Source organism: Phalacrocorax aristotelis, chromosome 3 (assembly GCF_949628215.1).
Source record: "Phalacrocorax aristotelis chromosome 3, bGulAri2.1, whole genome shotgun sequence".
NCBI lineage: Eukaryota > Metazoa > Chordata > Aves > Suliformes > Phalacrocoracidae > Phalacrocorax > Phalacrocorax aristotelis.
In genome coordinates, this window is record NC_134278.1 from 109,488,664 (window position 1) to 109,510,810 (window position 22,147).

The following is a 22,147-nucleotide window of genomic DNA, read 5'->3' on the forward strand; positions in this document are numbered from 1 at the left end:
TTTCCAAGCAGGCTACCGTGGTCCCTTGTCATAGGCACATCTAAGCCAGTGGCAGACATGCGGATGAGATGTAGCAATAGCCTTACTGGGGTTGAGTTCTGTTACCCATTATACATTAGCATGGCCAGTTCTAGCAAATAGAAAGCACAGATCTAAGGCAGCAAAACCCCTGCTGTAGGGATTATGTCAGGTGAGGGAAAGAGTACATAGGCAAGTCATCCAATTCAGAGGTGCTACAACACCCATCTATTCACTTTACCCTCTGAGTTTATCACCCCTGTTGCAGAAGCAAAGCAAAGAACAAGACCTTGCTTCCACTACTCCAATTCAGAGTCAACTTTACCTGCCCTGGTAGGATTCACTACCTCCACATACCTACACCACCCTGCCACCCAACATAGCTACTTGGTAGCAGACACAGCAGAAAGGGGAGCATACACACCTTCCACTGTTGCAGGTCATAGATTAGCATCTTTATTCAAACTGCTGGAAGCAGCTAGAATTTGGCTACATGCCACCTTCTTGCCACCTCTACTAGAGGGCAGCAAGCCATGGCAGAGGAGCAGTTTAAACTGCCAGCAGCAACACCGGTGGTGCCCTTTCTTATCTAGGCAACAATTGTATACCTGCCTGGGGCAGTGGAATAACCTTGCTCTGGCCCTGCAGATATGCACTATAACAAGGTGATATGCTGTAGTGCTGACATGAATTATTTTAGCTGCTCTGAGAAAAAGCAAAAGCATAAACTTTTGCAATGGCCTCTAGTGACAAGAGGATTATTTTGCTACAATAGCAATGTAGTCATCCTACCCCCCAAGAAGGAAATGTGCCATTAAAAGTGCACATATGCTGCATATACAGAGATGTTATAGACACAGCCCCATTAGTATCACTCCCTGGCATTTCTTAATTATTTTTTCTCAGGACCATCATGCTGATTAGAAAATATTTATCATAAGAAGCTAATGAAGAGAAAAATAAGCCCTTTCAAAATGCTCTCAGGATTCATTTCTCTGTACTTTCTTTTAAAAAATGGGTAAAGCTGTGATTTTGCCTGAGTTGGAATCGCTTATATCAAGGACAGGTCAGACACTAAGTCAGTACTTGCTCTCTCTGCGGTGCCTCAGCTGAGCCCAAAGCTTGCCTGTGATACCAGGACTGCTCACTACAGAGCTGGTAGGCAGAAAGCAGTGGGGGAGGCTGTGAGTTTCCAGCAAAGTTCCTGAGGCGTCAGCAGACCTTTTTAAGCTTTAACAAGTTATCCACCCTTAAGACCAGGGTGGGGGTGGGGGTTTTTATTTAAATGATATTTTTATACTATATATTTAATATATGGTTTTGTATTAACACATCAGTGTGTATATATATATATATATATAATCTGCTTGGGAGAAGTTTCCTTGCTTAAATTACAGAGAATAATTTTTACATAATTAACTCGATATCGGTTTCTTTTCTTTGAGGACCCCAGTAGTAAAACTTACTAAAAAAACCTAACGAAAAACCCCACCCCCTCCCAAAGCATTGGGGATGCTGGCCAGGAGCTGTAACCTCTCCAGCCTACACAAATGTACCTAGAAAAGTATTTGCATCTGCTCCTTTACACCTGATCTAGGGCTACACCAACTCTGCACAAACATGGCAGGATAACATAAAGGGCAGTGGAAGATGCATGTTTTAGACTTCTGACTCTGGGAATATCTCCCTCCCCGTTGCAACACTGCCTGCAAAACTTTCCTCTCGTACTGCTAAAATACCATCTCCTCAGATCTTATTCAATTGCCCACCTTCACCAAGAGCCATACATTTTCATTTAAGTACAAAGCTCCACCTTTCGACTAAATTAACGGACAAAATAGGGGAGTACTAACCCTAAATTCTCACCACTCTTCTTGAGGGACTGTCACACCCCTCCCCCTACTCACTGTCTGCGTTTGGTCTACTTTGACCATTTCTGACACACAGAAGTAAATTACTTCTAAATCTGTACAGCAACACATTTATCACTGATTAAGTATACACATGTCATCCTTTCATCAAGCCCACAAAATCGTCTTGACAGAAAGCAGTAACCACCCCCAGACAACACTACTCCACTCAAACATCAGCCAACAGCATGAGTGTGACATCCAGCAGGAACATGGCCTGGGAGCATCTGCCTTTGAGTCACGCATATGGCAAGACTTCCCAAATGCTGATGGGCCTACGGATTTTAAACACACCTAAACTCTTCAGTGAAGCAGCTACAGTTAACTGACCACAAGCCTTATAGAAGAATGCTGTTGATTGGGTATATACTGGTACAAAGAGTCAGATGCAACTTAGGTAAAACTACTGCTGGAGGGGAAAAAAAAAAAAAAAAAAAAAAAGAGAAACCAACAACACACCACACCAAACCATCTCTGGTTGAAGGTAATGCTCCCACAGGAAGGGAAGCACCTCCTACAAAAAGGGCTGTGCAGCACACGTATAAGCAGTATCATTCATAGGTAAGACAGGAATAGGGGTTTACCAAGAGCACACAGGGACAGTAAGCAACATGCGATCCACATAGTCATACCCAAGGCTTTACTGCAGACTGGCACAGATAAAATGCAAATGCACTTAATATTATGTGCACAATACATGCCACAATATCAACGTGCCCCTGCTCAGATGATGAGGCTTGGTTTTTTATTCTCACTTTTTTATTATTCTCTAATATTCTCTTTTTTTAAGTCTCTTTTTTATTATTCACTTTTTTAATTATTTGTCTGAAAACACTAGCCTGACCACTGAAGGGAAGATGGCAAGGGTGTATGCTCAGTTTTCCAGCTGCATCACACTTGAATGGGAGCTCTCCCTGCGAGGGGAACACAAAAGCGGGACTTGCCACCATCACCCCACACGGTGCCTGCACATGCACCTCAGCAGGCAGCCCCACAGCAGGGGAGCTGGGCTGGGGGCAAGGGGAAGCTACAGCACATAACTGTGTACAGACGTACTCAGAACACATAGGGCAGAAGAACTGCACAGAAGTATGTTTGCTTTGCAGCTTTCACTGGTGATGAGAAACTTGTGATAGGTGGGACATACAAGACTTCCTTACAGTCTTCAGGAAAAGACAGAGAAATCCTTGAGGAAAAAAATTAATTTTAAAAAAATCAGCATCCAGATAAAAATCTATTCTACCCAACACATTCAATGTCTTTAATACAAATCACACTCTGATGGATGAGACTGATAGGTAAGGTAAGAAAGGGAGAAGTTTCAGGCACATAAGATGCAAGCGCTTTGTCTATGAAATAGGCGCAGAAAGCCTTGTCTTTAATTTTTCCATGCATTTTGAGATTTACAGCGGGGGACACTGTATAAACATAATATTTTGCATACTTTGGCTGATTTAGTTCTAATCTTCACTCCTATACAAAATACGCAAACATCTGTGTAAACTACTACTTCTGAGAGCTCCACCCATGCTCTTGTGCAAGCACTAGTGAAACAGGTACATGACCCTCCCTAAGCAGGAGTCAGCCTTTCCCAGCAGTAGCTGCATCCAGAGATACCAGAAGACCCCAGAGCAGAGCTGACCACTGCAACACCAGCAAGGAAGGGCAGCATCCCAGCCCTACGCACAGCCCCTGCCCCGCTCGCTGCCCAGCCCATCCTTGCTGCCCATAAGCACTACAATCTTAAAGAGCACTAGGTACCAAAAGTTTACTCAGCTCTGAAACCGTGCCGTCTGTTGGGGACACAGCGCTGCCACCCACACTGGGACCCACTCCCCCCAGGGCAGAGGGCATAGACTTGCAGGGAACAGCTCTGTACTGCATCACTGTCTGAGCAAAAGGGACACGCTGTCCCCAATAGGTACAGCAGTCACCAGCTGCTGCAGTGACAACCTATCGCAAGTGGCCTTTTGAGTCTTTTCTGGGCCATTTTGTGATCCTGGGCATATATCAGGTGGTGCAACAACCACCAGTCTGCCCAAACCAAACTTAAGTCTTCCCTTCCCAGTCTCCAGTCCCACACTGTGTAATGGGAGACCCATTCCCACTGTGACCTGTTCCCAACATGACTATTGTCATTCCAAAACAGTATTTGCCATTTCCAAAGAGTTTCTGGGTGACCACCAAGGCCTCGCTAAAACCAAGACCCTTAGTGGAAGGACTGCAAGTTTTCTCTTTGTACAACACCTCTCAGAGTGCTGGTTCAGGATGGGGATGCCAACATCTCACAGTAAGGCAAGCAAACACCCAGGACTTAGCGAAGTCTACCAAACACGGCCTATTCAAGCAGCTAGGCAGGATGACACAGTGAAAAGGGAAAGGGGAAAAGGGTTCATCGCCTGGCTGTGCTGAACCTAATAAAAACAATAAAAAGGGAAAAAAGTTTTAATTGCTCTGGGGCTTAGTAAACAAGCAGTTGATTTTGAGTCTGGGAGTTAATACCAACACAACAGCTGGCCTTCAGAACGCATTTACTAATATAGCAACTTGTAATTAATACAAGGTCATCACTAAAAATTACCAGGCCAATTTGCTGTTAAATAGCTTCCTCCAGGGGATATGTCCATGTTGGAGTACGAACTACTGCATTGTGTCCACAAAAACAGACAGCCTGTGCAGGACCCACAGTCCCTGTCACCATACGGGGCTCCCCATGCCCTCCACATCTATTCATGCCCAGGGCCCTCTCTCCCCTCACCACCCCGCAGATCAAAGTGGTCTTCTGTTCCCCAGCAGACCAACATGCTACAATACCCACAGCATCCAAGCCTGCTGGACGTCTGTGTTGAGGTTGACAGCAATGAGCCAACACTTGTAGAATAAAATTGTGCAACAGCTTTTGGGCTGGTTCCACCTGCATTCACTTGCCCAGGCATCACAACCTTCTAGAGAAATGGAGACCATAACAGTTGTAACCCTCACACAGTTCCCTCCACAAGGCACTTCCTACTGCAGATCAAGGTCTTCCCAAACAACCTTGTCCATAAGTCACTTTGTCCTGGAAACCTTCCTCTGGGTGAAGTCCACATAAATAGAAGTTTCAAGCAGCTGGTGGAGGGCAGCATTTCATTTCTTACGCAGCAGTTTCTTCATTTCCTTCAGATACACAAATTTCTGTCCTAATTTTACATAGAGGGCTGGAATGGCACGTGTAGGTGAGTGCTACCAATTCCCACACTGTCCCTGTTCGTCATTTGCTTGGAAGAACATGACACTCTCCACATCCTGGATGCTTACCTAAACCTTCCCAACCCCACCCCTGGTTTCAATGCACAGACTAAAACATCCAATTTGTCGCTTATTTTCCAGAATTTAGATGAACCCTCTCATGAAGTGAGGCAGCAAGAACATTCCTTTTTCTGCCTCAAGGGCAGAGACAGCTTGCGCTGACTAGTGCCCTTTGCCTTTCACCGCCATTCTTCCACGCTTCGCCTGACAAGATTTCCAGCCCTCACTGTGATGGTAGGCAGCCTTGTGCTGTATCAGTATGGAGGCAGGACAAAAGCTTCCACAGAGGGTTGCTAGATGATTTCTGCTCCTGCTGGAAGATGCAGCAGAACTGGTACCTGCTGCTCAGCCTGACTAAGCGGTCTACCTGATGTCAAGATGGCAACACAGGGAAGGTAGGGGGAGAGACGGGGCACTGTGGAGACAATCAGAGGAGTTTCATACTGCCATTTGAGGGTAGCTCCTGCCTCCAGCTCCTACCAGGACTTTTGCAATAGGAAGGAGCATGTTAACACAGCTATAAAGCTGAGCAAAACCAGAGGGGAAATACCAGGTGAGAGGAAATCCAGAGTCTATCCATTAGTGCCACACGCCAGCAGTAACCAGCCTAGTCATTGTCTTCTCAGCCTTACCTTGGCATCTACCAGTACAACCACATATCAAGGAACAGGCTCGTTACCCCTATACACCCTTATGCACAACAGAACAAATAACAGATAATTTCATATCACTTAAATACCAGCTTCACCCATGTCTTATCTGACTTCTTCCCTTGTGCTTCACTTAAAGGTATTTAAAAAAGGAACAAGATTAGCAGTTCAAAAGATAATGTTTAAAGAAGTTTTTTACGGTAAAATAATGCATGTATTAATTGGGGTAGGCATGAGGAACTGGGCTACTCAAGACCAAATCCTGCCTTGTACTTTTTCTTAAGCAAGTCAGCGGACTTGCCAAGGCCTTTGACTTCAGGGCAGCAGAGTTATATATTTTCCAGTTTTGCAACATATTTCACTTTAGGGGTAAATAAGCTCCTTTTCAGTCTGCATGCAACATGCAAAACACCTCACAGTGATCTTGCTAAACAGTTTTTCACAGGGCAAGCAAATAAGTGTTTCTTTTTATCCTTTCTGAAAATTTCATATTCTTGAATCTCTTACAAGTCTGGGAAGGTGGAACTAATTCGTAAATAAGGTCCTGGGAACCACACATGTCCATGGCTTGGCAGGACCACAGCCATGAATGAGTTCTTTCATTTTCAGCATGTTTGGTAACTTGGGTTAAAGAGCAAATGGTGGTTTTGATAGAATATTTCAAAACACAGAACAACTAGAGTGCTACAGTTACCTTTACCTAAAAGAGACTCATAATAATAATAATAACAACAACAACAACATACTTTTCAAAGCATTCCTCTCCATACCTCCTAAAGTAAGCAAAGGTGCTTCAAAAACATGAGGAGCAGTGCTCTAATTTAGTCTGGCTAAATGCAAAGTTGAAAAAAGTGGGGAAGAAAGGAAGAGGTTTGCAGCAGATTAAACAGAACAGAATTCACACGTGAAGCTGCAAGTGGAAATGTGTATTCATTTTCTGATTTGTCCTGTAAATTACCGTATAGCATTGCTGCTGTGCCAAAACTGATGCACCTACTTGTGATCTGCACCAAACCTACACAAGTTTGTAGATTTATGACCTTTATAACACACCCCCTGTACATTCAGAGATAATCAGACTACTCTTGGGGGTGTTTGGCCGCAAGAATTCAGTTGTAGCATTGGTGCCTGTATTTGGAAAAAATTTATAAGCAAGAAACATATAAGGTAATAAAATACTTCAGACTGCAAATAAAGCTGTCTGATCTCATCTTGTGAGCATGCTGATGGTAAGCCCACAGAAGGAAGTGGCAGATTCAGGAGGGTTTGGGCATAACACACAGCAAAACCACTCATCCCCCTCCCAAGCACCAAACACCCAATGAAAGATTTGCAGATGCAAACTGTGGTGATTTCCATCCTTCAAGGAACCTCTTGGAGCATTTTTTGGAGATCAGAGTCTCATTAATTTATGATGGACAAAATGAAATCTAACCTTAAAGAACCTGGAAGCAAAGCTCACATACTAAGAGCTGCAAGTCAACCTACCTGCCCTGTAACCTGAACAGAAAAAAGTAGAATTTCCTGAAAATTATTAGCACAAGCTGAAGCATGAAGTTGTTAAAAATATCAGCATCAAGTTAATGGTTGGTTTGGAGATTCTGTTCCTTTCAGGATCATGTTTTATACTCCTCTTCAGGGAATATTTTTATCTTAGCCTCAACCGTATTTCTACATTATTTTCTAAATTATTATCATTGCATGTTATATTCCAGGTCAGCTGTTTAAGCTATCATACATCTAACTGAAATTTAAACAGGAAGTAAAGGAAAAAAATTGAGGTGAATTTAACTTTTTCTGGCTGTCTCAGGTAATTTTTCCCAGAATGTCAAAGCTAGAAAAGACTATTAATAAATTTAGCACCAATATCCTGCCATAACTGTTTATTCTGGCCAGATAAAACCACATTTGGTGGTAAAAACATTGATTTCCTTTCAGCATCCTAGCCTGGAACAGCAAAAGCTTTGTTTGTAAAAATCCAAATAGCTTTTTCTCTCCAACCTGTCCAATTGGCTTACATGTAACAACCCTTGCTGTAGGGGACAGAATGACCATTTACACTCTGAATTGCAGACCATCCAATTTCTGCGACTAAGCTACACCTCAAAAAACTTGACTTATACTGGATAAAGATTATCAAGGCTTCAGCATCCTCCTTCCTTCTAACATGAACTCAGTAGATTATTGACTTTTTAAAAATATTTACCGTATTTATGGGAAGATGCTTTCATGAGATAGCTCGGAGAAACATTTTTTTTTGTTCAAAAGGCAATCTATGTACAAGAGAGCCACTGGAGTTGGGGCAAGACCAGCTGCCAGGCATCTGGCAGGTTTGTCAGCATTGGCACACATGCTGGATATCTGGCAGTTAGCTTTTGCATCTGTTAGTTTCAGCAAGAGCCATAGCTACGTCGAAAGCCACAAAGGCATGTCCTGGTTATTTTTCATGGTGTCTGTATTGCTATAACACATTCTATGTTCACTCCCTTTTGTTGTTGTTGTTGTTGATTTTTGAGGTGTCCATGTGTCGTGTCCCCTGTCCCCCCTCCAGTAAGAAGGCATGTGCCCAAGTTTGCCTGGGATGGCTGGGTGATAACTGGAAAAGATCCACCATTAATATACCAGGACTTTTTATACAGATACCTGTGTGTATATATATGTATATATATATTTGTCAGGGTCCTCTAGACACTAGAATAACTGTCCCACAGAGGCAGTACTCCACCTTCTCATGCTGCACTGTCCACCAACAATAAATAATCCACATTAAAAAATAAGAGGAACAATTTCTGTTAATGTAATTCCATGTGGTTTAGCTTGTCAACTTTTTAATTTATTTTGGGCAATATGGTAACAAATAATAAACCTGTAGGTTTAGTGCTGTGATGAACACTGCTGGCTAGCCTAGGACCACTAGCACTCTTCCCTGAACACCAAAGAAAGCGAACACTTCACTAAAAACAGGAAACCACATTTTAGCAAGTCTAAAGTCTATTTTCATGAGCATTTCGAGGGCAGTATAAGGATATATCAATCCTGAACACACAGTCTGACCCTGTCCAACTGCTCACCCCACATTGAGACCAGCACAAACAACAAGAAGGCCACAAAGCAAACCAGAATTGGGAAGCTAATCTCGGCAAAAGATAAGTATTTGGGCTGTATTTGCTGAGCTGCTTTCATTTGGACCTGTTTCCCAAGCTGGCCTGCAGGTATGCCTCTGTCGGCACACACTGGGGATGTGTTTGGAGCAGGGAGATGCCGGGACAGCTTTTGGCAGTGGGTGCAGCTCAGGTGTCAAAGCAGACACACGAGCACTGCAACCCGATGCTGAGAGAGGGCCATTTAGCCCTGCAGGCTTTGGAAATGTTCTAGGGACCCTGGCCCTGCCAGCACCTCCCCACTAGCACTTGCTGTTAGCTTCAAATTGTGCAGTGTCCCCACTTGTATCTCATTCCAACAGGAAAGTAGTGTCATGACTCAAATGACACCAGCTGCACACCTCTCGGCAATGGCTGTCCATTTTCACTAGTGCAAATCCTGAGTTCACCACTTGTCTGGTGTTGGTGCTTAGGCACTCTCAGACTGAATAGTCCTCACATCACAAATGGTGCCATAACTTGGGCAGACCAAGTCAAATTGGGTAGGTTGTGAGTTAGCTGAGGCTGAGATTTACCATCTTGCCAAGGCAAGGTTTTGCACTGCTTATCTCTTGCACAAGCCTTGTGTGCAGAAGGGACCCTGCCAGGAGATCTGGGCAGAAGTTGTCTCTCTACCAACACCAGGTGTTTACAACACATGCAAATTTTACCTTTCCAGTTAAAGGCTGCTTTCAGAAACACAGACCTTCTTAGTGATAATGCCTCAGCATATATCATCTGTCAAAGTGGGGTGGCTGGGGTTTTCACATCCTTACCAATACATCATCTTAAGATTTCTGCAACATTTTACATTTACCCACTCCAGGCAACTATCTCTGGTACCTAAGGTGATTTTATTGTCATGTTACTGCATTGCTTGCTATCGCTATTCTGCAAGGAATTATTTATGGTCAAATCTATGCTAAGAGAAGTGAAGTTGATTTTCTTTGCTGTTGGATCATAGGAAAACAAAACATTTAATATTTGCAAAGAACTTTGAAAACATCTAGGGGAGAAAAGCAGAAGACAACCATCCCTGGTAATATTACAGAATGAATATAGGTGGGGGGGGGGGGAATAAAGCTAGGTAGCTTAAAAAAAAAAAAAAAAACACAAAACACCCAAACAAAAAAAAAAAAAGGAAAACTAACCCAACAAAAAACTACAACCTCACTGCAAAGTAAGCCAAGAGATGCAGAGGTACAGCAGACAGAAAAATCTCTCTCACCTGTCCTGCCTTCAAAAAAAAAAATTAAATTCTTCATACAGCTCCCTACTCTGATCTCTATGCCACTTCACTCTTGGTGCCCTTGGCAGGAAGCTGAGAAACCTATTCTTCTAGTTTTCTCTCCTAGAAATCCAAGGCTCTTCAGATTGTGGATATCTCGCCCATTTCTCCCTCTTCATGACCATCTTCCCAGGAGCTTGAAGCACGGTGATCATCCCTCCAGCAGCCTTGATCTGATCACATGCCTGGGCAAGGGATGTTTTTGCCTCATCCTAGTGGTTCTGCCATACACCTTCACCAACCTCCAATTTTTGTCAGCCTGGGAGCTGGGAAAAAGAAGCTCAAACTTCTTCAAGTCAGACAACAGATAGTATTCAGGGATAGATGTTTACACTAGCTAGAGCGTTACAGCTGCAAGGGAATGAGTCTCAGGCAAGAAAAACAAGGCTTTTAACACTAAGCCACAGTAAGATCACGCTGAACAGCTCAGGTTTCAAAACCTGCTCCTGCAAAACTGTGTGCACAGGCATCCACTGCAGGTGTCCCACACCATTTTACACCTAAAGTGGTGCCACTGGTATTCTCACAAACAGCCTTCACATTCATTGTATGCTCAAGCCTGTGGGGGATATTCTCCATTCCTAAAGATGCATTTCCAAAATCCTCGGGGTACGCCCTCAGAGTCCACCGATGAAAGCTTGCACAATACCAGTTTTCAAGAAACTGTGTTTTCTGTGTCATGGGCCATTATACACAAGCAATGGCAAACAATGAAAGTAGCTGGGAGAGAGTTCATTTACATTTTGCCACTTTTCATCTGTCTTTTCAGTGGCCTATAGTTAATCAAACCAACACCCCTTCTTTCTGTGTCACAAGCACAAGAAAGAAGTAGGCACTGTACATCCTTCCCGCTATTCTCTTGCAAATGGAGCCACAGCAGAATTCAAAAGTAGCGCACAGAGGCAGAGTGAATTATGCATTTGGCTCCTCTCAAAAGCCAAGGAAAAGCTCAAATGCCAGATTTTCTTAAAAGCAAAGCATCCCGTCAGCAAAATGACACTGACTGTCTGTATTGGGGGCAGTGGGCTTTTTCTTTTCAAAAATAGCATCCATTCATCTGTTGTTGTTTTAATTAGAAAAACTGATAAATACAAAACCAATGGGGAAAACAAATACAAGAATAACAAAGACACGCTTATCTGCTAAAGGGAAGTGGCAAAGAGCAGCTGTCCTTTAATGATCACCAGGCACGTGAAATTAATCCACATCTTTATTACAAATTTAAACCAACAAAATAAATTAAAACTCAAGTCAGACCAGGAACCCAGGTGGGGAAGGAATAAGCAAAGCTCAGTTTACTCCCGGTCTGGCCAGTCATCTCTACAAAAATAAGTACCTTTGTCTGCTGCCACCACAATTATTCTCTCATCATCATTGCTGAAGATGAGATAGGAAAGCCACTGCCCCGTTCTGAACAACAGGCGCTTCACACCAGTGCAGTAAATGAATAGCTCCAGTTATTCACAGGGGCTATGGAGACATGTGGTGTACAAGTTTAATTTTTAAATTTCCGTGAAATACATGCATTTAAATATAGCATAGGGAACAATAGTGCATTGATCTAGTCCTTCCCCCAAGTAAGTCTTTCCCATTAGTGGGATCCAGTCTTGCACTAGCAAAATTCCCATCGAGTCCAGCGAGGTCGTGTGAGGGAATACTGCATTGTTCAGCTACTCATCCCTCTCTGCTAGGTCCTGTGTGCTGAGGAGACAGAGCAAGGGGACAAGGTACTAAACAAGGTTCAAAGCAAAGGAGCTGCTGCTGGGATTGAATGAGGGAAGGGAACAGCCTCCTCCCTGCTCCCAGTAGCCCCGTCCTGCAGACGGGGATCTCCCAGGAATGCTGCAGGGAGCATGGGGTGCTCTAAGGGCAGAGCTGCTTCCACATCTTGTGCTCTGGGCTGCATCTACAGTCCAACCTCCTCTTCTGCAAGTACTCATACATCTAGCACCAGTGCATTTTCCCCCCACTGACTGATGACACATTGAATTCACACTTAGCAAAAGAGTATGGGCTGTTTGAATACCATCCTGCCAAGGCTACCACATGATTTTGTTATTTACAAGTTCCTCAGTTTTCAAACATTGGCAAAAGCAGCTTACCGAAATTCTTGTTACAGATTCCGCTTATATATTAAATGTCCAGCTGACTTCTATGTACATCTCAATTCAGAATCAGCTGCAGTGGGGAAAGGAATAGGATTAACTTTATTTTGTGAAAAATTCCAGAAATTCATGCACCCAGATGTTTTCATTCTTGGAAAAAAAAAATAAATAGTAGGGTCCCTTGTTCCTGTAAAAAGGCCTTTCTTAAAATATAGAATGCACCAGGCACAAGGGTCAGCTCCATAGATCAGTGATTTTAATACACTTAAAAAAAACAACCACAGTAGAAAACTCCTAAAGGCTTTTCTTTTTTTTTAGCTCTCCTAAAAGTTAAGAATCAAGCTCAGAAATTCATATTTCATTACAAAAGCATTGAATTTTATTGTAGTACAAATGGCTTTTGTAACTTCCATCTCACATTTTTTACATAAGCACAATTCAAGGCAACAGGACATGTTTGCATATGTAGAGTGAACGAAGCAATGAGAGGTAGCAATTAGCATCACATGGATCATATGCCATTCTGTGTGTCTCAATTTTCCTTGAACTGAAAATATCCACTTCCCCCTAACATACACTTTTTTTTTTGTGCTCCCCAGCTCCTAATCAAAACCAGTACATCACAGTAGAAGCACAAAAGAACAAAAAACCCACCAATTAGAAGCTAATCCCTCTTCTGGTGGGGTCGCAACCTAAATTTAAGTTAGAAGGTAACACCATTACTGCATTTTACAGAAGTGGAGCTGAAAAACAGAGAGATTAAGGGTTTGTATATGCTGAAGCATTTCACAGTTTTGCTTTCTTCCATGCTTTGTGTAGCCTGTTTATTTAGATTGCAAATCATCAAAACAGGATTATCTCTCATTTGTGTTTATACACTGCCTAACACAAAGCAGCCATGAATAACTACAGAAGAATTGCTTTTCAGATGTTAATAGCTACAGGTGATTAATAATGATGCAACTCCAAGCATGTAGCTGGCAATACTGTGTTTTCTTTTCTGGGTTACAGAGATTAATACCTTGAGTCATGACCCACCGATACTTATGTAAACAGCCTAAACAGAAGGGGGAAGAGAAATGGTTCATTTCTGCTCCTGGGAGCAGTGGGAGGACTGAACTACCCGACACAGCTATTTTTGAGAAAATAAAGTAATAGCTCAGATGAAATCCCTTTCTGGAAGAAGGACATGTCCTCAACCCTTGCTTCTAGACTTACTCATCAGAGAGAGATACTAGAAAAGGAAAGAGAGAAGAGAAGCAGAAAGGAAGCTAATACTAAGTTAACTAGCACCGATTAGCCAAGAAGCAGAGAAGACTGCTGATATCCCTTTTTACAATACATACTTATATTATCATCAGGGGCTCTTAGAGCGTCTTCTACCAGGTTGCTACAGCTATCACATATTACCTACACAAAATGCCAAAATGAAGGCATTTGGTGTCCTTTGAGCTGCCCTGGTGCATTTGGGACATTTGCACAGGCTTGATAGATACGCCACGAGAGCTGCAGGGGACCCAGCCTTTCTGAAGGAGCAGCTGTAAACCAGCTCTACTAGGTTTGGCTGTCCTTACCCAAAAACAGATGAATGGCATTAAACGTCTGCACTTAGGAAGCTGCATTGCATCCCCATGTCATATCTAGGCTTTGGCTGTCCAGCACATGCCAAGAGATGTGGTCTCAAGCAGCGAGTCCGCAGAAAAGAAAAAGCCAACTGCCAGGACAGTTCACCCAGCCTTGGCCCTGCCCACCCTGTGGGGTCCCAAGGACAGGGGTCTGTAGGAAGCAGGCAGCGTGTTGGGGCGACACTTCTGGCAGCCTGGACCCAGCACACGGGCCATACAGTCCCCACCATGACCTCTGTTGTGAGCCCTGCAACAATTCAAAAGCCTCTGCCCCACTTCAAATGTACAAAATGAACCCTCACGATGAGAGGGATTCCTTCTGCAAAGCTTCTGGAGTGCAAGGAAAGTGGAGTTTAACAGGGAAAGTTGCATGAAGCACTGATTATTAATAGGATTTAAATGGGCAACAACTCAGGACACAGAAATGTGTTACACTCCATTATGTAACTGGACTTTAAAATGCTGTAGCATCATCTCTGCTAAGATTCGTGGCTCAAACTTGCAGTCTGAGCAAGCAGAAAGCTTTAAAAGGAGTGATTTATATAAGAATTGAGATTATAGACAAAGAAATATTAAAGAAAGCTGTTTCTTATTTATGACCAAGAGACCATTTACTTTGAAATCAGGACTTGGGGCAGATACTTCACCATGAGCACAGCCCTGAGGAATGCTGAAATCAGCCATCAATAACTCTTTTCACAAGACAAGCTCCCTGAGGGCAGAAGGATAATACCAAGCTGGGTGGTAGTTTTTAAGCAGCTGGACACAAATTGGGACTTGTCAGTTGTTGTTCCCAGGCACTGCATGTCAAATTGGAATAACCTGTTGTGCTCTCTCTTATTTTTTTCCATGACTGGCTGCAGAATGCAGAAGAGGCACCTGTTGACTCCTGGATTAGTTTCCCTGTGATGAACAGCTCTTATCAATCATCACTCAACAAGAGATTTCTAAATAATAGTTTCTTCTCATTTTCCCCACAGTGAGAGACATTCAGTGCAAACGGCAACCAAGCTGCAACCTGCTTTCCTGACAACCAAGCTCTACCGAGAAAGTTTCTTCACCAGCTCATTTTGGAGGCTTCTTGCTGTTTCCAATGTGATTTACAGAAGCCAGTCCAGGAACTAAGCTCAAGAAGCTGCCTAGAAGGAGCATAGTAGCTCAAGGCACACTGACACTAGGAATGTCCATGGCACATCTAGTCTCCCAGTAGCATTAGGCCTGAACAGGCGGCCCGGTATTTAAGCTAGCTCTATCATAGCTCATAACCTGCAGCAGACAAGATGCAGCTGCCTGGAAAGGCAGCAGGAAACTCAGAGGCCCACTAAAGCGGTCTATGGAGAGTGCTGTGCTCCATATTGCATGACAGGGCACAGGATGCCTTAGCCAACAACTCTCCTCATCACCGACTTAGTGATGCCTTTGATTTAGTCTTTGTGTAGCTAAAGGCTCCCTAGGACAGACAGCTAACACCTTGAGCTCCAGCGCTGCCAACGTGAGCTAACCTGCAGCTACCCAACATGCACGCCAGCAGTTATATTTCTGATTGATCTGTGTGCGCATCAGCAATGTAACCACTAAAACACAGTGGAAACTAAGCCCAGCGTCTCCCCCTGTTCAGTGCTTGAGGGTCTTTTCTCCAGCAACCAAGAATCGGCTCTGCCTTACCTCTCTGCAACCCAGATCTGCTTTCAACTTGGTCCTTGTCTCAGGTTCAGCATCTTCAAAACTCCTTCACTGAAAACACGCTCAGCATCTTCATTTGCTTGGATCTCCCAGCTGCCTCTCTGGAGATCCAAGATGGCTCAATAGGCAGCTGCTAGGATGATTTTATCATGTCCACCGCTAGTAGATTCTCACTGATGTGTCTTATATTTGGCGAGACATACATCTTAAGAAATCCTACAGAGCACAAGTTTCCACAATAACTTGTGAAGCCTCTTTTAACAACCACCTTATAAGTGAGGGAGGTGGTTGTAGCAGACAATCCTTTTCAGGTCTTTATCCCCAAGCCATTAGGGGATACTTTGGCAGGTCAATTTTCCCCTTTAAAAACATTATTTTTGTTGTTCCAGCTGTTGGCTGCGAAGCAATATTGAATGTAGATAGGCTTCATGGGAGGCAAGTCATTTCTTGTCTTCTGAGTTTAGTAAACAACTAAACTATTGTGAAGAGAGCAAGAAATGGCAGAAAACATGAAGTAGGCTTTAGCATTCTATCTATCTCAAATCATAATGCAAAATACATTGCCAAAAGGCCAGAAGAACTCTCCACTGAGAGTGAAATTAAAAATAAATCCACATAAGGGTACTCTGACAGCAAAGTGTCCCTGAGAACGTGGACCCCTCATACTTACACATCTACTAAATAGGTATTTCTCCTAAGCTGAAAATTCCTTTCTAGTGACAAATTGGGAAGCTCTGCACAATTACGTAACCCTAGCTACGAGGCAGCAGATTGCTATATGAGGAACCAACACGTAGTTTGACAGATATCCTTTCGGTGTCAGTTTAAGCAGCCTTCTCCCACACACACGCACTCTCCACTGCATCCCTTAGGTGTAGGGCTGTGCATCACATCACGTAACTCCCTGCAGGCTGTCCTGGTTCATTTAGTTTGCTTGCCTTTTTTTTTTTTCCCCTTCTTTTCCAGGGGATGGGGAACACGTTACCACTGCACTGGGTCACTGTTGCTAAAGACATGGGAAACTGTGGTAATTTTCCTAGCAGATCTTCCCCAAGCACCCCAAGAGCTCCTGTATCTCTGGCCAAGGCCAGTATAAGAGCTGTGCCAGGGACACGCGGGTACTGAGCAGGGGGTCTCCAGCATAGTGGGTTCCAGCTCCAGGTTTGGCTTGTTTGACTGCCATTTCACTGCCTCCTGCACCTCACCTCTACTTTCTCAAGATGCAGGCATGGCAACTTATTCCAGTATTATGTACTTTAAAACTGCATTTACGCTCCTTTGAAACCAGTGCTGGAGAGACTTAGAAAACTCAAAGGGAGAGAAGAGTTTTGCTGCAGAAACAACCTACAAATGGAAACTGCCCAGCAAGATGAAGAACACGTACTGCCAGCCACTGATGGATGCACACTAATCAATCTTTTACCATAAGCAAATACATCTATTATTTGCATAGGTGCAATCTATACCTCCTTGACATTAGAGTAAGCTCTGTCAGACAAACGTGAGCTCAAATGAGATCAGCCTAAATACCCCCTGTGGATTTAGCAAATAGGAGGAGAACAGCCACTCCCTTTCTTAATCCTCCAAAATCTCACATATAAAATATGAGCTTTAATTTTAAAAGCCAAGGAAGACAAAATATTATTTGAAATTTTAAAAAGGCCCAATCACTAAATGTGGCTTACAGTTTAAGTACAATTGTTCTGGGTGGTCTGTGAAGCACTAAGCTTGCTGTGCAGAAAGGAGTATTTTAAGAACAAATCAGTGGGGTACTGGAGTGTTAGAAAAGACGAATTCATGTTAGAAAAACACTTTGTGAAGTCATACACAGAATGCAAATGTTGAAAAAATAAATAGCAGCTTCCTGTACCTATTTATTTTCATTTCTTATGCCAAGGTCATAATTCCTTTTCATGTATTTTGAGGATAAATATTAAGATTAATAGATCATCAACATTACAAAGGCTTAGCCTCTGGGACACAAGGTCATTGGGAAGCAGAGATCTACAGTCACTAAACACAGTGGTAATAAAAGCCAAGAATTCAACAAGTCCCTTTCGTTTCAGACAGTCAAAATGGGTTTTTATCCCAAGTGTGCAAGACACAGCTTGATCTCTGCCCTAGAGTCCCCAGTAGTTTGAAAGACTCTTACCAAGGCTTGGTACATGGGGCTTACTTTCTGTGCTAATGGGTGCATATGTAGACCAATTTAATGATGCTGAATGAAAAAATTTAAGAACAAAAAAAAATTTGCTTAGAGGGATTTTTCTACCTCTTTGCCATTGGAATGCAGTCACTGCAACTCTAGATAAGGTTTCCCCTCCCAAAACTACATTACACGACTTTTCTCATCAGAGTTGTGGCATAGTCCCCAGTAACAGCAGTTGGCTACTCCTACCTGGAAGTGCTGTTCACAAGATTTAGTCAGGTAGGACACTGCTGGAGGTGCACACCTTTAAGAGCTGTACCATATGCCAAATATGCAAGAGTGATTTGCCATGCCAGAAGCATTCCTTCTGTCTGTAGTTTCCAAGCTGCTTTATAAAGCAGGTATGCATTGGGCCATCTATACTGAAGGGGAAGTAAATACAACAAAGGGCAAGCCTGTGCAAGGTAACAAAAAAAAAAAAAATAAAGACCCCAAACCATAGCACACCAACTAGCAGGCTAGAGTCAGGACACCTGGGTTTTAACACCACCACCCTCTCCACTAGACAGAGTATAAATTCTGAGAAAGTGCAGATTCTCACCAGAACTGGCATTAGAAATATTAAGGCAGCAAGTGAAAACATGAGTTGTTTTCCCACTCTCACATTAAATGACATCCACTGCTTTTTAAAACAATGCTCACTTCTAAGACAGCCAGTGTCTCAGGCAATTTCCCTTATTGCTATAGACCAAAGGCAACTTCTGGTGCTATTCTAATGCAAAGAATGCACCTCCTCTGTGCCAAGGCCCAATTTACCTCTATGAAAGCCCAAAGCGCCCTGCATGTGCTAATTGCCCTGGTAAGCAGTAAGAGTTTCCAGTGAGATATAAATTTTAGCAATTTAAAAAAGAAAAAAAAAGGTTTTCTCCTTCAGGTAGCCAGAACATATACAGTTCTGCACCCAACATGAGTCATCCAGCCTAAACCAACACACTGACACACAGGCTGCAGATGTGATTGAATCAGAAATTTAGGCTCCCTCTTACAGCAAGTTCCTAATAGTGCCCAATAGCTGCGAGGAAGAGGCAGGCATGATGGTTTCTTGTTGGCTTCTGACATCTGTATATCCTCATAAAGGACTACTCTCCCAAAATATACGCCAACTGAATAACCCCTTATTAGAGCTGATATCGATAACATCTGCAAGCCCCTCCATAACCAAGTAAATAATCATTGACAAACCACGCATCAATTATAACCACTAAGTGTTATGTATATGAGAGACGCTAACCATACTCAGGTGCCAGGAATGAGTCATTTTGGGTGGAGGGAAAGGGAGGGAAAGAGGGGAAACAGCATAATGTCTTCTTAAACTAACCTTCTTTTAAGTATCACTCTTCATACTGATAGGCAAATATTGTAACCCTGCCAGTGGATACTGGGTCCACTACATCCATCCAGGAACTGCCATGTAAGAGGCACTGCAAGGTCACCTCATCTTGATAATGACACAGGAGTGATTGAATATTAACCATATCAACCACCCCAGCTTGTCCAAATACAAACACACTTAAATCTAAGCCTACACCTAGTCTTTCCATTTCTTTCAATAAAGGTCAGTGGAAAATAAGGATACAGCCTACCTGGTATATAAATGAAAACCCCTGCTGCTAAAACTCTGTCCCAACATAAACTGACTGACACATGAAGCAGCCTTCTCCTCAAGGAAGCCTTCATATTTGTATAAAGTAGTTCTCAGCTTCCCGCACCAACGGAGGACAGAAGAAAGTCAGGACTGAACCCCTCAGAGTGTGCCGATCCGAGCCAGAACAGCAAGATAGAAAACCAACGCCTTGAGAGCTGTGCAATGCCAAGCAAAACCCAGCACTCCAGGTTAAGTAATTAGGAGATCAGGAAATCACTCATTTTGGGGCACAGCATAAGTTGAACTAGCTTAGGAAAAAATTACCTCAAGAATGGCAAAGCTGCCATTCTAAATGACATCTGGACAAACAGATATAATGCTATAAAGTAGAATTGGATGCCTGGCAATTCCCGAATTCTTAATATACATTCACTTATCCAGGATATACAGGACAAGTACACACTGTAGCACTTTTCAGTCGTGCAAAGTTTGCCTTGGAACCACAGAATCTCCTTCCTGTATCTTTGTCACAAATGATAGAAGCTCACCTTAAACGGCATCTCAGCATCTGCTGGAAATTCTGCCAGTAGAATATAATCTAATGGTCAAGCGCTGAACACCGCTCACTATATTGATTATTACTTTAAAGAGGGTGCAGTCACAACTGTCACATTCATAGATCTGTCATAAATGTCACATATTACTCATCAGCAACATGCAGGGCACAAGGAAAGATCACCACGCAGCACAAATAAAATGCTCTATTAGAAAAAAACAATGCTTTTACATCAAACGTTTCGGGAAACAGAGCTTGTAGTTGAGGTAATGAAACAGCCTACCACAAGTCACTGATTTGTGTAAGTATTATTAAACAGACTCATGAGTGACCAATCAATCTATCCTCACACAAGAAATTTTACCTCTGTATCTTGCATGTCATGACCAGCCAGGGTATTTGCCCAGGCTGAAGCCAAATGGACAGCAGGAATCTCATGTTGCTATTATTAAATACATATACTATAAATACGTATTAAATATACACCTATACTTATTTAAATATATAAACTATAAATACATAACACACGTACACATGTATAAATGTATACAGCCACACATACCACACACCAGCCCAGCTAAAACACAGGCAACTCTTTCATTTCTACAATCACAAGATCAATAAACAGCTTTGCACAACTTGGAACAGGGTGCAGCTTGCCCACTGCCGAAATCTGTTGTTCCTGTGACTAACGCCAGGGTGCATGTTTTCCATGAGGGAATACATAGAAAGACAAAATGTAAGGTTAACGCTAAGAATAACATGTTGAGGAAGTTGATATATCTTAAACAGGAGGCCAGACCAATAACCGTACAAACTGCAGCAACTGCACTCTGTTTTTTAGCAACCAAATACAAGTCTGGCATGGGAAAGTTCAGTCAGTACATGCAAAGAAATACAGCAAATAAGTGTCAGCGCACTTATGCTTATCTTCTACTAAATAAAGTAAAAATATAAAAAAACCTAAACACACAACCTTGCCTTGCCTTGGTCCTTCAGACATCAGAAGATCATTTTTAACTAAAGCAGAACATACACAACAGAGCTACAAGGCATCTACACTATGGCTACACTATAGCCAGCTAAAAATTGTCAAAGCGGTTTTGCTGTAATGCAGAGGGATTCACAAGGTCCTTTGGAGACCACGTATTTGGAAACATGAAGGTCACAGTTCAATGTATTCAGTGATGGATTGGAAATGACCACTGAAGTTGCTGAACATCCTGTTGAAGATACAATTAATCTAGTCCCATAACTATTCCTGAATCAGAGTCGGTGAGACGACAACAACGTGCAGGATCAGAGCACACTGGCACATGTGAATGAAGGAAACCAGCCAGCACAGGACACCTTTAGGGTGTGGGACTCAAGGACACCAGCAGGCTGTGCACTTGGTTGGAGGAAAACCGTGTAGGAGAGGTGGCAAGCCATGAGAAGCAGCAGCAGGAGGCTGTACTATCTACTGGTAGGTGGACCGCATGCATGAAGGGATGATGCACACTTCTCCACATTGACTTCCGCCATTTGCTACCAGCTGCTGCGTTAGCCCTGCTCAACCCAGCCCCTGCAGAGCACAGTATTTCTTCCTGGGCCCACCAGAAGAAGTTGCAGCTTCCTAAGCAAGCACCAGGATGGGACAGGGGCAGGTCAGGGCTGGCATTTCTCCAGGAGCAACAATCTCTGAACACAGGCCGTGTCACAGGGACACTGCTGAAAACTGTGATGGGTGAGGAGGACAAGCGCAGCAGAGGACTGTGCTTGAGGGAATGTATTTCTTTTAATTACAAAATACCCTTTTTCCCCCCTCCCTGTCATTCATATTCAGAGTGAGATATTCTCTAAATAGTCCAGTGACACTAGAGAGAAACAGGAGCTCCAGCACACCTGGAGAAGAAGGTACCTTTACCAAAAGAATAAAATCCAGTGTCACCAAATACATACAGACAGCAAGTATTGTGAACAAGGACAGGCAGAACAGGCAGCATTCACAACCTCAGCAGGCAGGAAGAGGCAAGCCATACAGAATCAGAGGTTGTCCTTAGGCAAACACCCCAAAGTTTAATCTTTATCCAGCCTTTCCCAGTTGCTTC